Raw genomic sequence first — 24,736 nt, forward strand, 5'->3', positions numbered from 1 at the left:
CCGGACCCTAATGGCCGACTGTCCAGAGCATGAACAGAGAAAGGCCTACCCACTGGAACAATAGGGATCCCTAACCTATGGGCAAATGCTCTGTCGATAAAATTCCCAGACGCGCCTGAATCGACGAGCACCTTATGCTGGGAATGTGGGGAAAACTCAGGAAAGTAAACATGCACAAACAGGTGTACAACAGAGGGCTCTAGATGAGAGTGGTGCAGGCTCACCTGGGGCGATGCCAGAGTGCCCTGCCTGCTGCCTCGACCCCTAGAGGAACCAACCCGGCACCAACCAGCAGTGTGACCTCTGCGGCCACAGATGGTACTTGTGAAAGTCCCTCCTCCGGCCTCCCTGAGCGCAGCATCTCCCAGCTCCATAGGCACCGGAGCGGTGGTGCTGGGAGAGGGAATAGACATAGCCGTTTCTGGACATCCGTGGGTGACCAGCAGGTTATGGACAGGTCCACCAGCTGGTCGAAGGTGAGGGTGGTATCCCTGCAGGCCAACTCCCGACAGATATCCTCGCGCAGGCTGCACCGGTAGTGGTCAATAAGGGCCCTGTCGTTCCATCCCGCTCCTGCGGCCAGGTTCCGAAATTCCAGGGCGAACTCCTGGGCGCTCCTCGTCCCCTGCCTCAGGTGGAAAAGACGTTCATCCACCGCTCTACCCTCGGGCGGGTGGTCGAAGACTGCTCGGAAGCGGCGGGTGAAATCCTTGAAGTCGTCCAACGCTGCATCTCCTTCACCCCACAGCTCACTCCAGAGCTCTCCCTGAGAGGCATGAGATGAGGGCGGACACCATCTCCATTCCCGAGGGAGCCGGGTAAACGGTGCCCAGCTATAGGTCCAGCTGTAGCAGGAAACCCTGGCCCCCTTTCCCGCCGTCCCATCATACTTCCCGGGAAGGGCGAGACGCATCCCACTGGGACCGGGTACAGGAGGGACGAGTAGTTGTGCTGGTGGAGCTGGTGGAGACGCTGTTGTGCTGGTGGAGACGCTGGAGGGACTCTCTGTCTCTCCCAGTGGATCATGGTCTGGACGACGTGGTCCATTGCGACTCTGGGATGTTGTAGCATCACCAAAGTGTTCTCTGACACGCTCCTCGACTCCTATAACCGGGGTACCTGCTCCTGCTGACTCCATGGTGTGGTGTGGAATTCTGTTAGGTATGCGTAACTGGCTGTAAGGGAGTCAAGCGCAGGAGAGCTGAAGTTGGGTAGCCAAAGGAGCCTTTTATTTCGGTGAACAAAACACACAGCACTAAGAACACTCAACACAATATGGGTTGACATAGCCCAGCGCAAACCAGTCTAGCTTGTACATACACGAAACAACAAACAATTCCACACACAGACATGGGGGGGGGGAACAGAGGGTTATATACATGTCTAATACTGAGGGAATTGAAACCAGGTGTGTAGGAAAACAAGACAAGACAAATGGAAAAATGAAAGGTGGATCAGCGATGGCTAGAAAACCGGTGACGTCGACCGGCGAACGCCGCCCGAACAAGGAGAGGAACCGACTTCGGCGGACGTCGTGACAGTGTTGGACTATTTTGTCATACTTCTGACGTTGCCTCATTGTATGTCAAAATCTTGACATGTATTTGAGCAGTGAGCACAATGGAAAAACACACTCTAGAGATCTATGCAACAACCTTTCAGAACATGTCAGACATTGCACTGTCAACAGTATGAAAATTGATGTTGACTATGTTGATTAGAGGTCGACCGATTAATCGGAATGGCCGATTAATTAGGGCCGATTTCAAGTTTTCATAACAATCGGTAATTGGCATTTTTGGACACCGATCTTGGCCGATTATATTGCACTCCATGAGGAGACTGTGTGGCAGGCTGACTACCTGTTATGCGAGTGCAGCAAGGAGCCAAGGTAAGGTGCTAGCTAGCATTAAACGTATCTTATAAAAAACTATACATTTTAACATAATCACTAGTTAACTACACATGGTTGATGATATTACTAGTTTATCTAGCTTGTCCTGCGTTGCATATAATCGATGCGGTGCCTGTTAATTTATCATTGAATCACTGCCTACTTTGCCAAACGGGTGATTTAACAAGCGCATTCGCGAAAAAAGCACTATCGTTGCACCAATGTGTACCTAACCATAAACATCAACGTCTTTCTTAAAATCAATACACAAGTATATATTTTTAAACCTGCATATTTAGTTAATATTGCCTGCTAAAATGAATTTCTTTTAACTAGGGAAATTGTGTCACTTCTCTTGCGTTCTGTGCAACAGAGTCAGGGTATATGCAGCAGTTTGGGCCGCCTGGCTCGTTGCGAACTGTGTGAAGACCATTTCTTCCTAACAAAGACAGCCAACTTCGCCAAACGGGGGATGATTTAACAAAAGCGCATTTGCGAAAAAAGCACAATCGTTGCACGAGTGTGCCTAACCATAAACATCAATGCCTTTCTTAAAATCAATACACAGAAGTATATTTTTTTAAACCTGCATATTTAGTTAAAAGAAATTCATGTTAGCAGGCAATATTAAACTCGGGAAATTGTGTCACTTCTCTTGCGTTCATTGCACGCAGAGTCAGGGTATATGCTACAGTTTGGGCCGCCTGGCTCGTTGCGAACTAATTTGCCAGAATTTTACGGAATTATTTACGTAATTATGACATAACTTGAAGGTTGGGCAATGTAACAGCAATATTTAGACTTATGGATGCCACCCCGTTAGATAAAATACGGAATGGTTCCGTATTTCACTGAAAGAATAAACGTTTTGTTTTCAAAATGATAGTTTCCGGATTTGACCATATTAATGACCTAAGGCTCGTATTTCTGTGTGTTATTATATTATAATTAAGTCTATGATTTGATAGAGCAGTCTGACTGAGCGGTGGTAGGCAGCAGCACGCTCGTAAGCATTCATTCAAACAGAACTTTACTGCGTTTGCCAGCAGCTCTTCGCAATGCTTCAAGCATTGCGCTGTTTATGACTTCAAGCCTATCAACTCCCAAAATTAGGCTGGCAATACTAAAGTACCTATTAGAACATCCAATAGTCAAAGGTATATGAAATACAAATGGTATAGAGAGAAATAGTCCTATAATAACTACAACCTAAAACTTCTTACCTGGGAATATTGCATATTCATGTTAAAAGGAACCACCAGCTTTCATATGTTCTCATGTTCTGAGCAAGGAACTTAAACATGAGCTTTTTTACATGGCACATATTGCACTTTTACTTTCTTCTCCAACACTTTGTTTTTGCATTATTTAAACCAAATTGAACATGTTTCATTATTTATTTGAGACTAAATTGATTTTATTGATGTATTAAATTAAGTTAAAATAAAAGTGTTCATTGTTCATTCGGTATTGTTGTAATTGTCATTATTACAAATATATACATATTAAAATCATCCGATTAATCGATATCGGCTTTTTTGGGCCTCCAATAATCAGTATCGGTATCGGCGTTGAAAAATCCTAATCGGTCGACCTCTAATGTTGATACTGTATATCTCATCATATTGTATCATCTAATCATACTATTTCATTATGAGGACCATATCACATCAATTAATATAAATTCAAACTCACTCAGGTAGATAAAATCATCAAAAGTATCTTAAATGTGATACAGCAATGAGGTAATGTGTCAGTAAATATATGTTTTTGTGATGACTTTCAGACTACATTTACATTACATTTAAGTCATTTAGCAGACGCTCTTATCCAGAGCGACTTACAAATTGGTGCATTCACCTTATGATATCCAGTGGAACAACCACTTTACAATAGTGCATCTAAATCTTTTAAGGGGGGGGGGGGGGTTAGAGGGATTACTTTATCCTATCCTAGGTATTCCTTAAAGAGGTGGGGTTTCAGGTGTCTCCGGAAGGTGGTGATTGACTCCGCTGTCCTGGCGTCGTGAGGGAGCTTGTTCCACCATTGGGGTGCCAGAGCAGCGAACAGTTTTGACTGGGCTGAGCGGGAACTGTGCTTCCTCAGAGGTAGGGAGGCGAGCAGGCCAGAGGTGGATGAACGCAGTGCCCTTGTTTGGGTGTAGGGCCTGATCAGAGCCTGAAGGTACGGAGGTGACGTTCCCCTCACAGCTCCATAGGCAAGCACCATGGTCTTGTAGCGGATGCGAGTTTCAACTGGAAGCCAGTGGAGAGAGCGGAGGAGCGGGGTGACGTGAGAGAACTTGGGAAGGTTGAACACCAGACGGGCTGCGGCGTTCTGGATGAGTTGTAGGGGTTTAATGGCACAGGCAGGGAGCCCAGCCAACAGCGAGTTGCAGTAATCCAGACGGGAGATGACAAGTGCCTGGATTAGGACCTGCGCCGCTTCATGTGTGAGGCAGGGTCGTACTCTGCGAATGTTGTAGAGCATGAACCTACAGGATCGGGTCACCGCCTTGATGTTAGTAGAGAACGACAGGGTGTTGTCCAGGGTCACGCCAAGGTTCTTAGCACTCTGGGAGGAGGACACAATGGAGTTGTCAACCGTGATGGCGAGATCATGGAACGGGCAGTCCTTCCCCGGGAGGAAGAGCAGCTCCGTCTTGCCGAGGTTCAGCTTGAGGTGGTGATCCGTCATCCACACTGATATGTCTGCCAGACATGCAGAGATGCGATTCGCCACCTGGTTATCAGAAGGGGGAAAGGAGAAGATTAATTGTGTGTCGTCTGCATAGCAATGATAGGAGAGACCATGTGAGGATATGACAGAGCCAAGTGACTTGGTGTATAGCGAGAATAGGAGAGGGCCTAGAACAGAGCCCCGGGGGACACCAGTGGTGAGAGCACGTGGTGCGGAGACAGATTCTCACCACGCCACCTGGTAGGAGCGATCTGTCAGGTAGGACGCAATCCTACCTGGGAGGAGAAGGTGGCAAAGAGCTTCCTAGGGTTAGAGGCAGATGCTTGGAATTTAGAGTGGTAGAAAGTGGCTTTAGCAGCAGAGACAGAAGAGGAAAATGTAGAGAGGAGGGAGTGAAAGGATGCCAGGTCCGCAGGGAGGCGAGTTTTCCTCCATTTCCGCTCGGCTGCCCGGAGGCCTGTTCTGTGAGCTCGCAATGAGTCGTCGAGCCACGGAGCAGGAGGGGAGGACCGAGGACCGAGCCTGGAGGATAGGGGACATAGAGAATCAAAGAATGCAGAAAGGGAGGAGAGGAGGGTTGAGGAGGCAGAATCAGGGGATAGGTTGGAGAAGGTTTGAGCAGAGGGAAGAGATGATAGGATGGAAGAGGAGAGAGTAGCGGGAGAGAGAGAGCGAAGGTTGGGACGGCGCAATACCATCCGAGTAGGGGCAGAGTGAGAAGTGTTGGATGAGAGCGAGAGGGAAAAGGATACAAGGTAGTGGTCGGAGACTTGGAGGGGAGTTGCAATGAGATTAGTGGACGAACAGCATCTAGTAAAGATGTGGTCAAGGGTATTGCCTGCCTTGTGAGTGGGGGGGAAGGTGAGAGGGTGAGGTCAAAAGAGGAGAGGAGTGGAAAGAAGGAGGCAGAGAGGAATGAGTCAAAGGTAGACGTGGGGAGGTTAAAGTCACCCAGAACTGTGAGAGGTGAGCCATCCTCAGGAAAGGAACTTATCAAGACGTCAAGCTCATTGATGAACTCTCCAAGGGAACCTGGAGGGCGATAAATGATAAGGATGTTAAGCTTGAAAGGGCTGGTAACTGTGACAGCATGGAATTCAAATGAGGAGATAGACAGATGGGTCAGGGGAGAAAGAGAGAATGTCCACTTGGGAGAGATGAGGATTCCAGTGCCACCACCCCGCTGGCCAGATGCTCTCGGGGTATGCGAGAACACGTGGGCAGACGAGGAGAGAGCAGTAGGAGTAGCAGTGTTATCTGTGGTAATCCATGTTTCCGTCAGTGCCAAGAAGTCGAGGGACTGGAGGGTAGCATAGGCTGAGATGAACTCTGCCTTGTTGGCCGCAGACCGGCAGTTCCAGAGGCTGCCGGAGACCTGGAACTCCACATGGGTCGTGCGCGCTGGGACCACCAGGTTAGAGTGGCAGCGGCCACGCGGTGTGAAGTGTTTGTGTGGCCTGTGCAGAGGGGAGAGAACAGGGATAGACAGACACATAGTTGACAGGCTACAGAAGAGGCTACGCTAATGCAAAGGAGATTGGAATGACAAGTGGACTACACGTCTCAAATGTTCAGAAAGTTAAGCTTACGTTGCAAAAATCTTATTGACTAAAATGACGATGATGATACAGTACAGCTGGCTGGTGAAGTAGGCTAGCTAGCAGTGGCTGCGTTGTTGACTTTGTTTGAACGTGTAGCTGGCTAGGTAACCTCGATAGTTTCAGTACTACACCTTATCATGATACAAAAGCAACTATGTAGCTATGTAGCTAGCTAACATAGCACTAATCAAGACGTTCCTTTGTAATGTATTTAGTTTCTACAATGCTGCTCGTCAGTAAAAGTTGGCTAGGTTTGGAAAAATGGCGTCGCGGGGGACGAAAATAGCTGGCTAGCTAACCTCGATAATTACTCTAAACTACACAATTATCAAACTATGACAAAGACAACTATGTAGCTAGCTAACACTGCACTAGTCAAATCGTTCCATTGTAATGTATTAATTTCTACAGTGCTGCTAGTCAGTAAAGGTTGGCTAGACTACACATGGAGGTGGGTTTCAGAAGTTTTCTATATTACAGGGCAATGCTTTGCCCTGAAGGGACATTTCCATAGAGAGCAGCTTTGCATTGGCAGTGAATGCTTCAGTCCTTCTCTCTCTGCAGGGTCTTAGGGGCAGGTTGTCTCGACTCAGTCTGCAGCTCAATCAGTCCAGCCGGGTTAAACTGTCTCTATTGAATGTAGCACCAGTAGTAAAGTTACTCAATACTCTGGCTCACTGTATTACCTGGCCTGGTACCATCAGACATCTGGAGAAGCTCCTAAACTCCTGATCAAATATATTATGTTATGACGGACTAAGCTGTTAAAAGTGTTTGCTTGAATCATTGACAACAGTTCTGAAGAATGCACACGAGAGCGAATTCAATCAGTTTATTAGAAATGAATGTTGGCAAAGATGCAAATAGTTAATGAGCTAAAAACATCAGTATTGATTCTCAATAGTGGAAATGTGAAATGGTCCATTCACAAGTGAAATGGTCCATTCCATTGAAAACATTATTTCTCTATAGTAATGAGATTGATTACCTGTAGTGAATTTGATCACTGATTTAGACGGTTGCAGTACCATCTAACTCTGCTAAACCACTGTTACAGAGACCTTCAGTGGTAATTCACAGTAATTACCAATAAATGGAGAGACTCTCTCTGTGAAATGTTGTGTGAACGTGTGTAGACGTGTGTTATTATCAGGGTCAGAGAATGACAGCTTTCCTCTGTCACAGTCCAGATGCACTCTGATCTGCTTAGGTTTCTGTCTCAATGTGATATCAGTGGGTGGAACAGGTGGGAATAATGCCCAGTATTTACCTTCATAATATCCGACACTCCAGTACCCACTCTTTATCAATCCAGACCTCTGGACGGAGTCTGTGATCACACCTATGGTCCAGTTTTCACTCTCCCCAACCTCAACAAGCCAGCTGTGTGTCCCTGAGATAAAGCCCTCAGAGGCTAGGACAAACTGAAGGTGATCAAACCTCTCTGGGTTGACAGGAAGCCACTGTATAGCATCACTGTCTCTCACACTGGTCAGATCTTCAGACAGGCGGAGACGCGGGTGGGCAGTATTGGGGTCCAGAGTCACAGGAGCTGAACATAGAGATTAGATTACAACTACAGATTAAAATTGACAAGGGCTGGGTTTCCCGCTTTCAATGTTGTTTACATTTTAAATAACACCACAGCGCCATCTAGCTTGTAAAATACCTGGAAACGTTGCCCCATACAAATATAGTAATGCATCAGGATTCACAGAGAGAGATATTTTGTTTATTTGTTATTGTCTTTGATTTGAATCCTGGCCAAAGTCTTATAGAAGTTGTGTTCATTGGGCCAACATTTTATTGTTTAATTACTTACTATATTGAACAATCTCCTGCATCTTCTCCCAGACTTTGAACTGCAGGTTGCCCAGGTGCTTTGCCACATTGATCAGTGGACCTGAAACCCTCTCTAGATCCGGCACTGTGTACTGGGTTCTGGAAAACATTCAAGAGTAATTGATACTGTGGGATTGGGTTCAGAACCACAGAGAAGATAGAGAAAGGACACGACTAACTTGCCTTTTCACTGTGACCTTGTAGTTCTGTAGAAGAAAAAAAAGTTGCAAATTACCAATCAATGTAATCACTAAAATCAATGAGATCAATTTAGTTAATCAAGTATCACAAATAATGTATACATGGATATTAGTCCTTACCTGCAAGAATGAGATGTCTTCAGCTCTCAGCTCCTCTTCTATGGCTCTGATTGTTTCAGACAGTGATGATATCTCTCTGCACATCTCTTCAATCTTCTCCTTCACCGTCTTATTCTTCTGCTCCTCTTCCTCCCACAGTGCAGCTATACTCTCTGCCTCTTCATCTCTTAGAAACTGATGAAGCTTTTCAAACTCCTTCTTAATCTGCTTCTCTGTGTGCTGAGCTTGGCTCTGGAGACAGTAAGAGGGATATTTGATAGACCACAGCGTTTATGTGAAGGGGTAGGTTACTGTAGTTTAACATTGTTAATATATTACTCAGCATTCTTACCTTAATATTTTCTGCTGCTTGATCACAGGATTGTATAACTTTGTTAAAGGCCTTCAGGTTTTCCTGTAAGGGTTTTAGCGCAGTCTGGAGTTTCTCCTAAAATTGGTAGTAGTTGTAGTGAGCTATTTTTGAAATAGCCACATGAAACACGGACAACTTGTTTTACACATTTTCATGAAATGGACCTTTGAACTTTCTGACCTCAAATATAAACTTGAAAATATAAAATTGTACACCTTCAAAAAAACATTTCTATCAATGCAATTTCCCACAAAACACAATTAACTGCCAGTGACCAGCTTAAACCATCCAAGTTTTCATACCTTATAATTCTTAGCAGCTTTATCGATCTGACAAAGGCCGTTGTTGGTGTTTTTTTTAAGGCCTTACACTTTAAACACAGTAGCTGTTTATCCTCCAGACAGAAGAGCATAAGCTTCTCATTATGCAGATTGCAGAGCACCTCAGACTCAGTCGTATCTTCCCGACTCCTCTCCTGTAAGACAGCCTCACACTGCCTCTTCAGATTCAGATCAAATGGAAGCTCCAGCGATGATCTTCTTCTACAGAGAGGGCATTCCAGCACGTCGTTATGTTTCCACAGTTCCAACAAGCAGACTTTACAGATGCTGTGTCTACATGACAGGATGACCGGGTCCCTGAAGATGTCACGGCACACAGAACAGGAGAGATTCCCCTCTGGGAGAGATGCTATGGAAGCCATTTTAAGGAAATCACATCGCACAAAGCCTGTATGATTACCAGTTTAGAATATCAGTGTTAATGTAAAATCCTTCTGCCGAGTCCTGCACTGAACTTTGCACCCTAACAATACAGGTTGAGGTGTGTGTGTGTTCTTAATTGTCATGGCTTGTCTCCAAGTTCCAACTCCAAGCTCCAAGTCCACCACTGTGTCTTAACCACTTCATGGCTTGATTCACAGTCACTTTATGCCCCAGTGCTATCAAAAAATGTATTTCCTGTCCTTATTCCTTATTCCTGGTGTTATCTGTCTCGCATCATTCTCCTATCAACTGAGCTATCTAAACTAAGGGACAGAAATCGGAAACTAACTAACAGGGAAGGTTGAAATGTCACCAGACTGCAAAAGAAAAGACAACAAGGAAACCATTTGAGTAGCTTTTATTGAGGACAGGTAACCCTTTCATGACCAGCTACCTTTGGTGTGTGCATAGCCATGTATTTAGATTCTATATACATGGCTCTGGGTGTGTATTTATTGCAGAGATCTAGAACACTGCGGCATCACAGGGGGAAGGTTTGAGCGACATTGTGGCCTGCCCCTTTTAGAACTCATAAAGTTGACCGTGCCCAACAGAATAATGTTTTAGTGACGGACATTCTGTGTGGCTGCATCAAATCATTTTGATGATTTGATGTACCCGAGTTGGGACTGATATTCATATATTTGATATGGTCCCATAATAAAATCTGTTTGGACACATCTAATAAAATCGTTTGGACACATCTACTCATGAGCCAATCAGTTGTGTTGTCACAAGGTAGGGATGGTATACAGAAGATAGCCCTATTTGGTAAAAGACCAAGTCCATATTATTGCAAGAACAGCTCAAATAAGCAAAGACAAATGACAGTCCATCATTACTTTAAATATGAAGGTCAGTCAATCCGGAAAATGTCAAGAACTTTGAAAGTTTCTTCAAGTGCAGTCGCAAAAACCATCAAGCAATATGATGAAACTGGCTCTCGCCACAGGAAAGGAAGACCCAGAGTTACCTCTGCTGCAGAGGAAAAGTTCATTAGAGTTTCCAGCCTCAGAAATTGCAGCCCAAATAAATGCTTCACAGAGTTCAAGTAACAGACACATCTCAACATCAACTGTTCAGAGGAGACTGCGTGAATCAGGCCTTCATGGTCGAATTTCTGCAAAGAAACCACTACTAGTCTCAGAACCGCCGTGTCTTTGTGAGACGCAGTGTAGGTGAACCTACTCTGCGTCTCACAAAGCAATTATCTTCTTAAGTAACAGACACATCTCAACATCAACTGTTCAGTGGAGACTGAGTGAAGGCCTTCATGGTCGAATTGCTGCAAAGAAACCACTACTAAAGGACAGCAATAATAAGAAGAGACTTGCTTGGTTCCCACCGTGAATCATGGAGGAGGAGTGAGGGTGCTTTGCTTGTGATTTATTTAAAATTCAAGGCACACTTAACCAGCATGGCTACCACAGAATTCTGCAGCGATATGCCATCCCATCTGGTTTGCGCTTAGTGGGACTATCATTTGTTTTTCAACAGGACAATGACCCAACACACCTCCAAGCGGTGTAAGGGCTATTTGACCAAGGAGAGTGATGAACTGCTTCATCAGATGACCTGGCCTCCACAATCACCTGACCTCAATCCATTTGAGATGGTTTGGGATGAGTTGGACCACAGAGTGAAGGAAAAGCAGCCAACTAGTGCTCAGCATATGTGGGAACTACTTCAAGTCTATTGGAAAAGCATTCCAGGTGAAGCTGGTTGAGAGAATGCCAAGAGTGAGCAAGGCTGTCATCAAGGCAAGAGTGGCTACTTTGAAGAATCCAAGATAAAAATTATAAAAATGTGTTAAGCACTTTTCATAGTTTTGATGTCTTCACTATTACAGTACCATATAGAAAATAGTAAAAAATAAAGAAAACCCTTGAATGAGTAGGTGTGTCCAAACTTTTGATTGTTACTGCATAAACATAGTTCACAACAGCTTTCATACTGGGGAACTTGAATGTGTCCAATATGCTGAAGTTCTTTAATATACCAGCAGGGTGCATCAGTTACAAAGCAGTATTTAGACTGCTGGGTCATACCTACCATTGCGTGGCCCTTTGTTTTGGGGGGGGGGGGTTACTCTATCAGAAAAATAACATGTTTGACTTTCAAAAAAACATGTTGGTCAAGCTCAGGCACTTAAATCCTAATAATAATAGGTGGATTGTTCACAAATGGACCATGATACATTTACACCCTGTTCGAGACTAGTGCTGAGTGATTAGTGCTTTTTGAGGTTGGTTCGGTTTCATTTTGATTATTAAAAAAGAATCACGGTTTTATTTTTCGGTTTAGATTCTTTGGGTTGAATGCTGTAACACAGAATAAAACAATTAATAAAAGTCCCATGATGAGAGTGACTGACCTTTACTGCTTATCACTTACTAACCATCATTTATTCACATTATTTTACTTTACTAAAATATTTAAGTTGTAGAGTATACTCTTTTTTTTATTTTATTTGATGACTTTATTATTTCATTCCAAGTCATCATCTCATCTCGATAGAGCTGCTGCCTATGCTGTCTGACAAAATAATGACTTTATAGTTCTTCAAAGTAAATAAGGCATACTTTTATGACCGCTGAATACCAACTATCAATCAGTTAGATCATGTATGTTCAGGTAGAGATACCTTGAGAAGTAACATCTGCTCTCTATAAAGTACCACAGTATGAGCCATAATACTCATAAAATCTAGCCTTCAAACAACAAAATGTTTCCAATCATTTTTGCACCATTCATTTTTCCCAAAGGTGATTTTAGAAACACTTAAAATAAGGGTTGTGTTTTGTGTAGGCTTACCCTGGTGTGACATTTTGATAACCGTTTAAATCTCTCTAGGACAAGTGTCACGCCCTGATCTGTTTTCACCTGTCCTTGTGCTTGTCTCCACCCCCCTCCAGGTTTTACCCATCTTCCCCACTTATCCCCTGGGTATTTATACCTGTGTTTTCGGTCTGTCTGTGCCAGTTTGTCAAGTCAACCAGTTGTTTGTCTCAGCTCCTGCTTTTCCACAGTCTCGCTTTTTCCTCACTCTCCTGGTTTTGACCTTTGCCTGTCCTGACTCTGAGCCCACCTGCCTGACCACTCTGCCTGAGCCCCCCTGCCGTCCGGTGCCTTTGCCGCTACTCTGGATTATTGACCCCTGCCTGCCTTGACCTGTTTGCCTGCCCCTGTTGCTGTAATAAACATTGTTACTTCAACACAGGCTGCATTTTGGTCTTACCTGAAACGTGATAACAAGGTGACTTTTATCAATATATTTGCCTGCACTGCGGAGGTATTTTAAGTAGGATTGTAAAAATAATGAGATTTTGAATACTTTTATTTAATGGGTTATACTTCTCATAGAAATTGAATAGCACCTGGGGACATTGCAAAATTGCCTACATCCACTAAAAACAAAATGCATGAAATTGTTAAAATTCACTTTGAGACAGAGCTGCTGGAAAACGTGTGGCGAGCCACACCACTTTCAAAGCATTTTGCAATGGAAAAAGTAAATAGGCATAGTACGTTGCCTCTGTTTTGTCTATCAGTGTTGGGATTAGTTACTTGAAAAAGTATTATGCATTACTTTGTGTGGAAAGTAACATGTTATAATACTGTTACTTTCATGAGAAATCTTAATACCACTTTGTTTGACTGTCGGAGGGAGCAATGCGAGCCGAGCACGCTCTACCAAAGAGAGGCTACTTACTAACTCAGGTTTGATCACTAGTTTCGCCTTTCATCTGTGGCGCTGCCAGTGCTAGTCTACAAGTCCTGCACACTAATATGGGCTGGTTAATTAGCCATACAGTAAGCCAAACATCTGTACAGATTTCCTATCTTTTCATTGAAAATCTCTCAAGCCGCCAGTTCTGGTTAACGACCGCACATAGGCTACCCAGACCTATAGCAATGTATAGAGGGCACACTTGCCACTAGACAGGAAAGCCCTCAATGAGCTATCACAGAAGCAATCTTCTGTCAACATTTCTCCAACCAGCCTTTCTCCACTGGCTGGAGAACTAAATGTGGAGATCGGATCATGCAAACACGCTTTTAATTGACACAGTAACAATTACTTTTTAAAATTGGGTAAAGTGTTACTGTACTCCGTTAATCATTTAACATTACCTCCAACACTGTCTAGTAAATACAATCCTGTGCCTGGGATTTCACGTGGTAACCCCCACGCTCTCTGTGACAGGTGGATTCACTTGTCATTCACAGTGTCTCCTAGCTACAGCCTACCGCAGTGTTTCCCAACCCAGGTCCTCGAGTATCCCAACAGTACAATTTTTTTATGTAACCCTGGACAAACACACCTGATTCAACTTGTCAACTAATCATCAAGCCCTCAATGAGTTGAATGAGGCATGTTTGACAAGGGCTACAACAAAACGGTGTACTGTTGGGGGTATTCAAGGACCAGGGTTGGGAAACACTGGCCTACAGAGCCTCATCAACTATTTCTGGTTGCACCATAGAGATGGAGGACTCATCTTTGTATCTGTGACATTATAGAATGTGACAGCATGGGCGGTGCCATTGAGGTGCTCTCCATGTTGAAGTAGTCAATTTTCTTATTTACGATTGGCTTATCCATCCTGATGACCCATTTGGACATGAATCAAACCAGATCACCAGGAGGGATCAACCAATGAAGTTCGAAGTCCAATCCAGTTGACTATATTAAAATGGAGGAAATTGAGGAAATGTTGGTGAAGCAACAGCTGTGCTGGAATGCTAACAATATGGGTGCTACTTCGAGAACACAAACTCTCGCATCTTTCATAGCAAAGAGCGAGGGAGACTGGAGGAGCAATGGTGGAAGTACTGTGCGATTCTCTTGGCTCAAGTACAGTTGGTGAGAATGAGTGGACGATGGTGAAGAGTGGAGTGAAAGGGGCTAAAGTTGGAAATTAACAGCAGTTTATGGTTGGAGTGTGATTCACGAGCAAGGATGTTTATTTGGGTGACCTGTTTGCGGTCTCAAAGATGGAGCAGGACGAATTGGGTAAAGGGGAATCTGTTCGATTGACCAGGAGCGGTATTTGACCAGGCAGAAGCTACTCTTCCTGGGGTCCTGCAAAATTAAGGCAGTTTATACAATTTTTTAAATATTACAATACATTCACAGATTTCCCAACATACTGAGTGCCCTCAGGCCCCTACTCCACCACTACCACACATCTACAGTACTAAATCCTTTTGAGGAACTGAGGACCCATGCCAAATCTTTTCAGTCTCCTGAAGGGGAATGTGTTTTGTCGTGCCCTCTTCACGACTGTCTTGTTGTGCTTGGACCATGTTCGTTTGTTGGTGATGTGGACGCCAAGGAACTTGAAGCTCTCAACCTGCTCCATCCACTACAGCCCCGTCAATGAGAATGGGGGTATGCTCGGGCCTCCTTTTCCTGTAGTCCACAATCATCTTTGTCTTGACCACGTTGAGGGAGAGGTTGGTGTCCTTGCACCACACGGTCGGGTCTCTGACCTTCTCCCTATAGGCTGTCTCATCATTGTCGGTGATCAAGCCTACCGCTGTTGTGTAATCAGCAAACGTTATGATGGTGTTGGAGTCGTGCCTGGCCATGCAGTCGTGGGTGAACAGGGAGTACAGGAGGGGGCTGAGCACGCACCCCTGAGGAGCCCCCGTGTTGAGGATCAGTGTGGCGGATGTGTTGTACCACCTGGGGGTGGCCCGTCAGGAAGTCCAGGATCCAGTTGCAGAGGGAGGTGTTTAGTCGCAGGGTCGAGCTTTGAGGGCACTATGGTGTTGAACGCTGAGCTGTAGTCAATGAATAGCATTCTCACATAGGTGTTCCTTTTGTCCAGGTGGGAAAGGGCAGTGTGGAGTGCAATAGAGATTGCATCATCTGTTGGTGTTATATGCAAATTGGAGTTGGTCTAGTGTTTGTGGGATAATGGTGTTGATGTGAGCCATGACCATCCTTTCAAAGCACTTCATGGCTGCAGAAGTGAGTGCTACGGGTCGGTAGTCATTTAGGTAGGTTACCTTAGTGTTTTTGGGCACAGGGACTATGGTGGTCTGCTTGGAACATGTTCAGTTGTGTGGATTGACATGCATATTATTAATATTAGCTCTCTGTTTACATCCAAGGGCCAGCCACGCTGGGATTTTCACAGTAGGGCACTGGTTGTGTCATCTCTGGTGTTCGTTGGACATAGAGGCTGTGTGGTTTAGGGATAACATTCCAGGAGTGGTAGACACATGTCAATTTAATCGAATGATAGACGAAAGGAAGGAAGCCTATCAGTATTAGTCGTTTGATGAAGTGGTTCTCCCAACTTGTGTAAAACTTAGGTATGTGAGATATGTGGTGAGAGACCGTATGTATAGAAGCCGTTGCAGTGTTGTAAAAAGTACAGTCACAAATTGTAAAAAGTTTGGTCACGTGGCAAGTGTTGGTCGAAGTAATAAATATGTATTAGTTGAAAAGTCAGTTGAAGCATGTTGTTTTAATTGTGATGGGAATCACGTTCCCGAGTTCCCAGAATGCCCTGTACGGATGAAGGATGTCGCAGTAGCTAAGAGCAGGGCCATCCAGCAGGTCTCCTATGTGGAGGCAGTGAAAATAGCTGTAGGAGTGAGTAGAGAGGAGATGGTAGTGGATGTCCCACAGTCTGCAGTGAATGACATGCAGGAGAAGGATCCCATCATACTAATAAGAAGGTAGAATTTGTTCCGTTTATAGCGCAAATTCTAAATTGCACTAGTCAAATTCATAAAAAATTGTAGAAGCTAGACATTGTGAAGGCGGCAAATAGATTTCTGTATCTCCAGGACTTTACAGCCGGAATGTTACAGGGACCACTGAATGAAGAGGTTCACCTCTCCCAGGTTCCTGAGCCTGTGTAGAGATCTGAATAGTACAGTTTTTGTTTGAAATTCAGTAAGGCAGGTTTGGTTAGAATAGACTGCGATAGAATGATCAAAGTCCACTGTTTAACATTGTGTGTGTTTAGAGAGAAATTCATATTTAAAGACATTGTAGCCATTCTTTGCATAACGCTCAGTCCAGCTATAGTAGTTTACTAAACTATGCTGTCCAAATCAGGCCTGGGCCAAAGCAAAGAAAATGGACTCTGTAGCAGACTAGCAATCTTTCAGACGATTGAGAAACAGATTTACTACATCGATTAAGAAAGCTAAATCAAGCTACTTTTTAAGCTCCATCCCTGATACTGCTGGTGATCCTTCAAAATGTTGGAAAACAGCAAATGCACTGAAGCCTATAAATTCCTCTTCTTCCCTGCCTAAGCAAGTTCTGTCTGACTCTGGCACCATAACTGAGAAGAACTGGATAAGTGATGCTTTTAATCATCATTTTATCTCAGTAGGCTTTTTATTTGAGAGAAATGGTGGTTTAATTAACCCTGGTCAGTCAAACAACTGCTCTTCCCTCTGCCAGCCTCTAGCTGACTCGACGCTTAACCTGTCAACTTCTAGTAAATCTTTGTTTTCATTTTAACAGTTCACTATCTGTGATGTGCTAGAAGCCTTAAGATTGATGTAAAACAAAATCCACTGGGTCTTACATGCTTGATCCATTTTTTGCTGCAGCTCTCTGCCCCCCTAAATGCTGAATCATTAACCCATATTACCTGACGATTATGTCTGGTACTATCCCCAAGGTTTGGAAGGTGGCCCATGTACTCCCCCTTCACGAAGGTGGTGACCCTTGTGACCTAAATAATTATCGCAATATTTCTAAACTTTCTTGCCTAGCTAACATATTAGAATCCTTGATTAATTCTCAGCTTAGATATTTTTTTAAATCTTTGATATGTACTGTAAATGTACATCAGTTGGGTTTTAGACCAGGTCATAGCATCATCTCTGCTGCATCCCTAGTCATAATTGATGTGGTTAACTGTATGGATTAAAAGCAACATTGTGCATTGTGCTGCCCTCTTCATTGACCTGTCAAAGGCTTTTGATACTGCTAGTCACTTATTGCTAATTCAGAGGCTTTCCTCAATTGGCCTAGACCAGGGTGGATGTAACTGGTTTAAAAATTACTTGACAGATAACTCAATATGTATCTACTGATGGTGTTTAATCAGGTTTCCTGGATATTACGAAAGGTGTCCCGCAGGGGTCGATTCTGGGTCCTGTACTTTTTACTGTTTACATTAACAGTATCAACTTGTCTGTAAAACATTTTAACCTGTACTTGTATGCCAATGATACTGTTGCGTATGCTATTGCCCCCACGGTTGACAAGGCTCTATCTGAACTACAGTCTGCCTTCATTATATTACAGAAACACTTTATTGATTTGAAATTAGTATTGAATGCAGGTAAAACTAAGTAAACTCAGCAAAAAAAGCAACATCCCTTTTTCGCGACCCTGTCGTTCAAAGATAATTCGTAAACATCTTCATTCTAAAGGGTTTTAACACTGTTTTCCATGCTTTTTCAATGAACCATAAACAATTAATGAACATGCACCTGTGGAACAGTCGTTAAGACACTAACAGCTTACAGACGGTAGGCAATTAAGGTCACAGTTAAGAAAACTTAGGACACTAAAGAGATCTTTCTACTGACTCTGAAAAACACCAAAATAAAGATGCCCTGGGTCCCTGCTCATCTGTGTGAACGTGCCTTAGGCATGCTGTAAGGAGGCATGAGGACTGCAGATGTGGCCAGGCCAATAAATTGCCCGTACTGTGAGATGCCTGAGACAGAGCTACAGAGAGACAGGACAGACAGCTTAACGTCCTCGCAGTGGCAGACCATATGTAACAACATCTGCACAGGATCGGTACATCTGAACATCACACCTGCGGGACAGGTAAAGGATGGCAACAACAACTGCCCGAGCTACACCAGGAATGCACAATCCCTCCATCACTGCTCAGACTGTCCGCAATAGGCTGAGAGATGCTGGACTGAGGGCTTGTATGCCTGTTGTAAGGCAGGTCCTCACCAGACATCACCGGCAACAACGTTGCCTATGGGCACAAACCCACCGTCGCTGGACCAGACAGGACTGGCAAAAAGTGCTCTTCATTGATGACTGGCGGTTTTGTCTCACCAGGGGTTATGGTCGGATTCACGTTTATCGCTGAAGGAATGAGCATTACACCGAGGCCTGTACTCTGGAGTGGGATCGATTCGGAAGTGGAGGGTCCGTCATGGTCTTGGGGCGGTGTGTCACAGCATCATCGGACTGAGCCTGTTGTCATTGCAGGCAATCTCAACGCTGTGCGTTACAGGGAAGACATCCTCCTCCCGCATGTGGTACCCTTACTGCAGGCTCATCCTGACATGACCCTCCAGCATGACAATGCCACCAGCCATACTGCTCGTTCTGTGCGTGATTTCCTGCAAGACAGGAATGTCAGTGTTCTGCCATGAACAGCGAAGAGCCCGGATCTCAATCCCATTGAGCACGTCTGGGACCTGTTGGATCAGAGGCTGAGGGCTGGGGCCATTCTCCCCAGAAATGTCCAGGAACTTGCAGGTGCCTTGGTGGAAGAGTGGGGTAACATCTCACAGCAAGAACTGGCAAATCTGGTGCAGACCATGAGGAGGAGATGCACTGTAGTACTTAATGCAGCTGATGGCCAGAGCAGATACTAACTGTTACCTTTAATTTTGGCCCTTCCCTTTGTTCAGGGACACATTATTCAATTTCTGTTAGTCACATAACTGTGGAACTTGTTCAGTTTATGTCTCAGTTGTTGAATCTTATTTTCATACAAATATTTACACATGTTAAGTTTGCTGAAAATTAACTCAGTTGACAGTGAGAGGACGTTTCTTTTTTTGCGGAGTTTATATGTTGTTCTCTAGAGCGCTTTAAAAAAAGCATTTGTACTTTGGATGGTATCCATATTGATCGTGTCCCTGCTTGCAAATATCGGGGCATCTGGATAAATGAAAAGCTGTCTTTTAAAAAGCATATTGATGAGTTAGTTAAAAAGCAGAGAATAGAAAGGGGCTTCTGCTATAGAAATAGGTCATGCCTCTCGCTAAATAGTCGAAAGCAGATTATTCAGTTGACGTTCCTATTGTTCCTACACAATGGCGACATCATCGATATGAATGCAGCTGCCACTTCATTAAAGCCATTAGATGCAGTTTATCATCGTGCGCTGCGCTTTATTACGGGCGATAATTTTGGTATTAATCACTGCATTCTCCACCAGAAAGTTGGAATGCCCTCTTTGATGTCACGTAGGTTAATACATTGCAATGTTTTCATGTATAAAGCCCTTTTACAAAAAGTCCCACTGTACCTAACATCATTACTAAACTTTAGACATATGAGTTACCACACCCTGTCTCAGGGATGGATAAGTCTGGAAATTAGTATGTTCTCTACTGAGTTGGGTACATTAAAGCATTAAAAACCCAGACGCAGACACGTTGAATAAACAATGGTTTAATAGTCCAAGGGGCAGGCAAGAGACAGGTCAAGGCAGGCAGGGGTCAATAATCCAGAGACTGGGCAAGGGTACAGGTCGGCAGGCAGGGTCGGGGGCAGGCAGAGTGGTCAGGCAGGCTGGTACAGAGACGGGACAGGCGAGGGTCAAAACCAGGAGGGCAAGAAAAAGAGACTAGGAAAAAATAGGAGCTGAGAGGACAAACGCTGGTAAGCTTGACAAACAAGACGAACCGGCAACAGACAGACAGAGAACACAGGGGATAATGGGGAAGATGGGAGACACCTGGAGGAGGGTGGAGACAATCACAAAGACGGGTGAAACAGATCAGGGCGTGACAGATGAATGCGTTTGTTTTTTATGTCCGTGTTTTTCTTTCTGCTTGCTTTTTGTATTTATATTGATGTATATATTTTTTTGTAATTTCTGTAATTCAGGGCTCATCTGTAAAAGAAACCTTGGTCTCAGTGTAACTCCCTGATAAAATAAAGGTTAAGTAATTTAAGTTGTTGTTGCCTCATGTGTCTCAGGACCTTTTGATATCAGATTCAGAATGAATAATAACAAGATTTGTGGTAGTTTGAAAAGGTTTGATTCACCTTAGGCCAGGAGTGTTTTCAATTCACATGATCCGACAAGAAAAAACCCAGCCCTATAGTCATTGCACAGATGAAAAGGGAAGCTATCTATAAATTTTTTTTAAATTGTCATAGCCTCCAGATAGGACCCAGAGTTTTACCTGACAAGGTAATGAGATCAGGGAAAAGAAACGTAAGAATACCTTCCTGATATTGTGTCCGGAATATAAATATATATGTGTATGATGGTGTGTATGGACAGTATTATTAATAGAAAAGGTGTATACGAAATGTGTGTGAGGGTCTTTGTACAGCAAGTAAGTCAAACTCAATCACTGTGGTGGACTTTTGGTGGAAGAACCAAACTGAGTGTTCCTAGTAAGTAGTCAATACTATACACATACAACAATTTCAAAGATTTTACTGAGTTACTGTTCATAAGGAAATCAGTCAATTGAAATAAATTGACTAGGCGTACTCTTTGGATTTCACATGACTGGGCAGGTGCTCAGCCATGGGTGGTCCTGGGAAGGCATAAGGCCACCCACTGGGGAGCCCGGCCCGGCCCAGCCAATCAGAATGAGTATTTCCCCATAAAAGGGCTTTATTACAGACATAAATACTCCTCAGTTTCATCAGCTGTCCAGGTGGCTGGTCTCAGACGATCCTGCAGGTGAAGAACCCAGATGTGGAGTTCTTGGGCTGGCGTGGTTATACATGGTCTGCGGTTCTGAGGCCGGTTGGACGTTCTGCCACTCTAAAATGACGGAGGCGGCTGATGGTACAGAAATGAACATTAAATTATCTGGCAACAGCTCTGCTCGACATTCCTGCAGTCAGCATGCCAATTTCACGCTCCCCCAAAACTTAGACACATTGTGTTGTTTCACGAAACTGCACATTTAAGAGTGGCCTTGTATTGTCCCCAGCACAAGGTGCACCTGTGTAATGGTCATGCTGTTAAATCAGCTTCTTGATATTCCACACCAGTCACATGGATGGATTATCTTTGCAAAGAAGAAATGCTCACTAACAGGGATGTAAACTAATTTCTGCACAGAATTGTAGAGAAATAAGCTTTTTTGTATGCACGGAAAATTTCTGGGGTATTTTATTTCAGCTCATGAAACATGGGACCAAAACTTCACATGTTGCGTTTATATTTTTGTTCAGTACAGATTTAGACTTTTAATATTTTAATTAACATCCCGGGACCTTTCCCATCCCCCACCCACATAGAGCATTCCATTGTTGTCCAGGATCATCCAGTTATGGGGTAAGACTTCAAACATAAGAGAAATCTCTTCTCTACTTTGCATTCAAAAGTTATGGATATGCATCTCCGAACTTGGTGTGAGATCTGTATAGGCCTTCAACAGTACAGTGTATGATAGTTGTCCAACTGTATAACCAAAAGCTAGTATTCAACAGCATATAATAACAACGTATGCCAAGCATGCCTAACTAACTTGTCTTATTCTGAAATCTGAACTTAGTTCATCACTTTTCATGAATCAATCAACTTCGTTTAGTGTTGATATTACTGAAAGAGAGTGACCCGGCTCTACGTGTTTGCTGGTTTGTGACCCACTGACACCGCCCCGGTTAGAGGGGAATAAGGCTACCCGAGAGTTGACACACACATGAACTTTATTTATACACACTGGAGATGAACATGGAGGTGAACATGGGGATGGTTCTGTAAAGATACAGACAATGAAGGAATAAAGAATATTCACATACAGGCTAGAATATACCAGATGAGGCTCCTCAGAGGAGGAAGGGGAGGACCATCCTCCTCAGTGAATTTCAGAAAAATATAAATAGTGAATCATAAAAAAAGTTATCCTTTTTAGATAAAACTATACTACAGTTGAAGTCAGAAGTTTACATACACTTAGGTTGGAGTCATTAAAACTCATTTTTCAACCACTTGTAATGGCGTTGGTAGTCGTGGTTTAGGAATGAGGCGCGGGAAGCAACGAGCACAGGGAGTGTTGTTTTTTAATAACACTTTGAGAAACAAAAACAAAATTCCCAAACACAGGGGAATAAATAGGGTGTGACAATGCCAAGCCGAACATGAACAAGACAGTCGGAAACAACAATTAATCCCGCACGAAAAGGAGCGGGCCAGCTAACCTAAATAGCCCCTCTAATGGCTAATTGACCACAGGTGTCTTAAATAAAAAAAAGGGAAAAGCAAAGGGAATCGGTGGCAGCTAATAGGCCGGTGACGACGACCGCCGAGTGCCACCCGAGCAGGAGGGGGCGCCACCGTCAGTGGGAATCGTGACACCACTCCACACATTTCTTGTTAACAAACTATAGTTTTGGCAAGACGGTTAGGACATCTACTTTGTGCATGACACAACTAAGTTTTCCAACAATTGTTTACAGACAGATTATTTCACTGTATCACAATTCCAGTGGGTCAGAAGTTTATAAACACTAAGTTGACTGTGCCTTTAAACAACTTGGAAAATTCCAGAAAATTATGTAATAGCTTTTGAAGCTTCTGATAGGCTAATTGACATAATTTGAGTCAATTGGAGGTGTACCTGTGGATGTATTTCAAGGCCTACCTTCAAACTAAGTTCCTATTTGCTTGGCATAAGGGGAAAATCAAAAGAAATCAGCCAAGACCTCAGAAAAAAATTGTAGACCTCCACAAGTCTGGTTCATCCTTGGGAGCAATTTCCAAACGCCTGAAGGTACCACGTTCATCTGTACAAACAATAGTACACAAGTATAAACACCATGGGAACACGCAGCCATCATACCGTTCAGGAAGGAGGTGTTCTGTCTCCTAGAGATGAACGTACTTTGGAGCGAAAAGTGCAAATCAATCCCAGAACAACAGCAAAGGACCTTGTGAAGATGCTGGAGGAAACATGTACAAAAGTATCGATATCCACAGTAAAACGAGTCCTATATCGACATAACCTGAAAGGCCGCTCAGCAAGGAAGAAGCCACTGCTCCAAAACCGCCATAAAAAAAGACAGACTACAGTTTGCAACTGCACATGGGGACAAAGATGGTACTTCTTTGAGAAATGTCCTCTGGTCTGATGAAACAAAAATAGAACTGTTTGGCCAGAATGATCATCGTTATGTTTGGAGGAAAAAGGGGAGGCTTGCAAGCCGAAGAACACCATCCCAACCGTGAAGCACGGGGGTGGCAGCATCATGTTGTGGGGTTGCTTTGCTGCAGGGGGGACTAATGCATTTCACAAAATAGATCGCATCATGAGGGGGAAAATTATGTGGATATATTGAACAACATCTCAAGACATCAGTCGGGAAGTTAAAGCTTGGTAGCAAATGGGTCTTCCAAATGGACAATGACCCCAAGCATACTTTCAAAGTTGTGGCAAAATGGCTTCTGGACAACAAAGTCAAGGTATTGGAGTGGCCTTCACAAAGCCCTGACCTCAATCCTATAGAAAATTAGTAGGCAGAACTGAAAAAGCATGTGCGAGCAAGGAGGCATACAAAACTGACTCTGTTACACCAGCTCTGTCAGGAGGAATGGGCCAAAATTCACCCAGCTTATTGTGGGAAGCTTATGGAAGGCTACCTGAAATGTTTGACCCAAGTTAAACCATTTGAAGGCAATGCTACCAAATACTAATTGAGTGTATGTAAACTTCTGACCCACTGGGAATGTAATAAAAGATTAAGTAAATCATTCTCTTTACTATTATTCTGACATTTTGTCACGTCCTGACCAGTATAAGGGTTAATTGTTATTGTAGTTTGGTCAGGATGTGGCAGAGGGTATTTGTTTTATGTGGTTCGGGGTGGTGGTTTTTGTAGAAGGGCATTTGATTTAGGTATTCCGGGGGTTTTGGGCACTGTGTTATGTTTATGTATTTCTATGTTTAGTCTAGTGAATCTGTTTCTATGTTTAGTTAATTGGGGTAGGGACTCTCAATTGAAGGCAGGTGTTGTCTATTTGCCTTTGATTGAGAGTCCTATATATTAGGGTGTGTTTGTAGTTGTGGGAGATTGTTTCTTGTTTAGCGTGTGTGAGCCTGACAAGACTGTTTTGTTGATCGTGAGTTCGTTGTGTTTATTATTTTGGTGTTCACTTTATTTTAAAATAAACTTCAAGATGAGCATCCACACTCCTGCTGCATTTTGGTCCTCCTTTCCCGACGACAACCGTGACACATTTCACATTTTTTAAATAAAGTGGTGATCCTAACTGACCTAAGACAGGGAATTTTTACAAGGATTAAATGTCAGGAATTGTGAAAAA

At 43.7% G+C, this 24,736-nt stretch overlaps 1 pseudogene across 1 annotated transcript; it reads right to left on the reverse strand.

Annotated features, from left to right (window-relative positions):
* Positions 1 to 1,207: 1,207 nt before the first annotated feature.
* Positions 1,208 to 9,675, reverse strand: LOC145860392 (E3 ubiquitin-protein ligase TRIM35-like; annotated as a pseudogene). Its single transcript, XR_014380423.1, has 7 exons — positions 9,012 to 9,675; positions 8,689 to 8,784; positions 8,358 to 8,588; positions 8,221 to 8,243; positions 8,018 to 8,136; positions 7,466 to 7,747; positions 1,208 to 6,051 (listed from the first exon to the last, which is right to left on the reverse strand). The product of XR_014380423.1 is annotated as an E3 ubiquitin-protein ligase TRIM35-like (transcript).
* Positions 9,676 to 24,736: the final 15,061 nt, after the last annotated feature.

The sequence above is a fragment of the Salmo salar genome, chromosome 14 (genome assembly GCF_965601325.2).
Source record: "Salmo salar chromosome 14, fSalSal1, whole genome shotgun sequence".
Classification (NCBI taxonomy): Eukaryota; Metazoa; Chordata; class Actinopteri; order Salmoniformes; family Salmonidae; genus Salmo; species Salmo salar.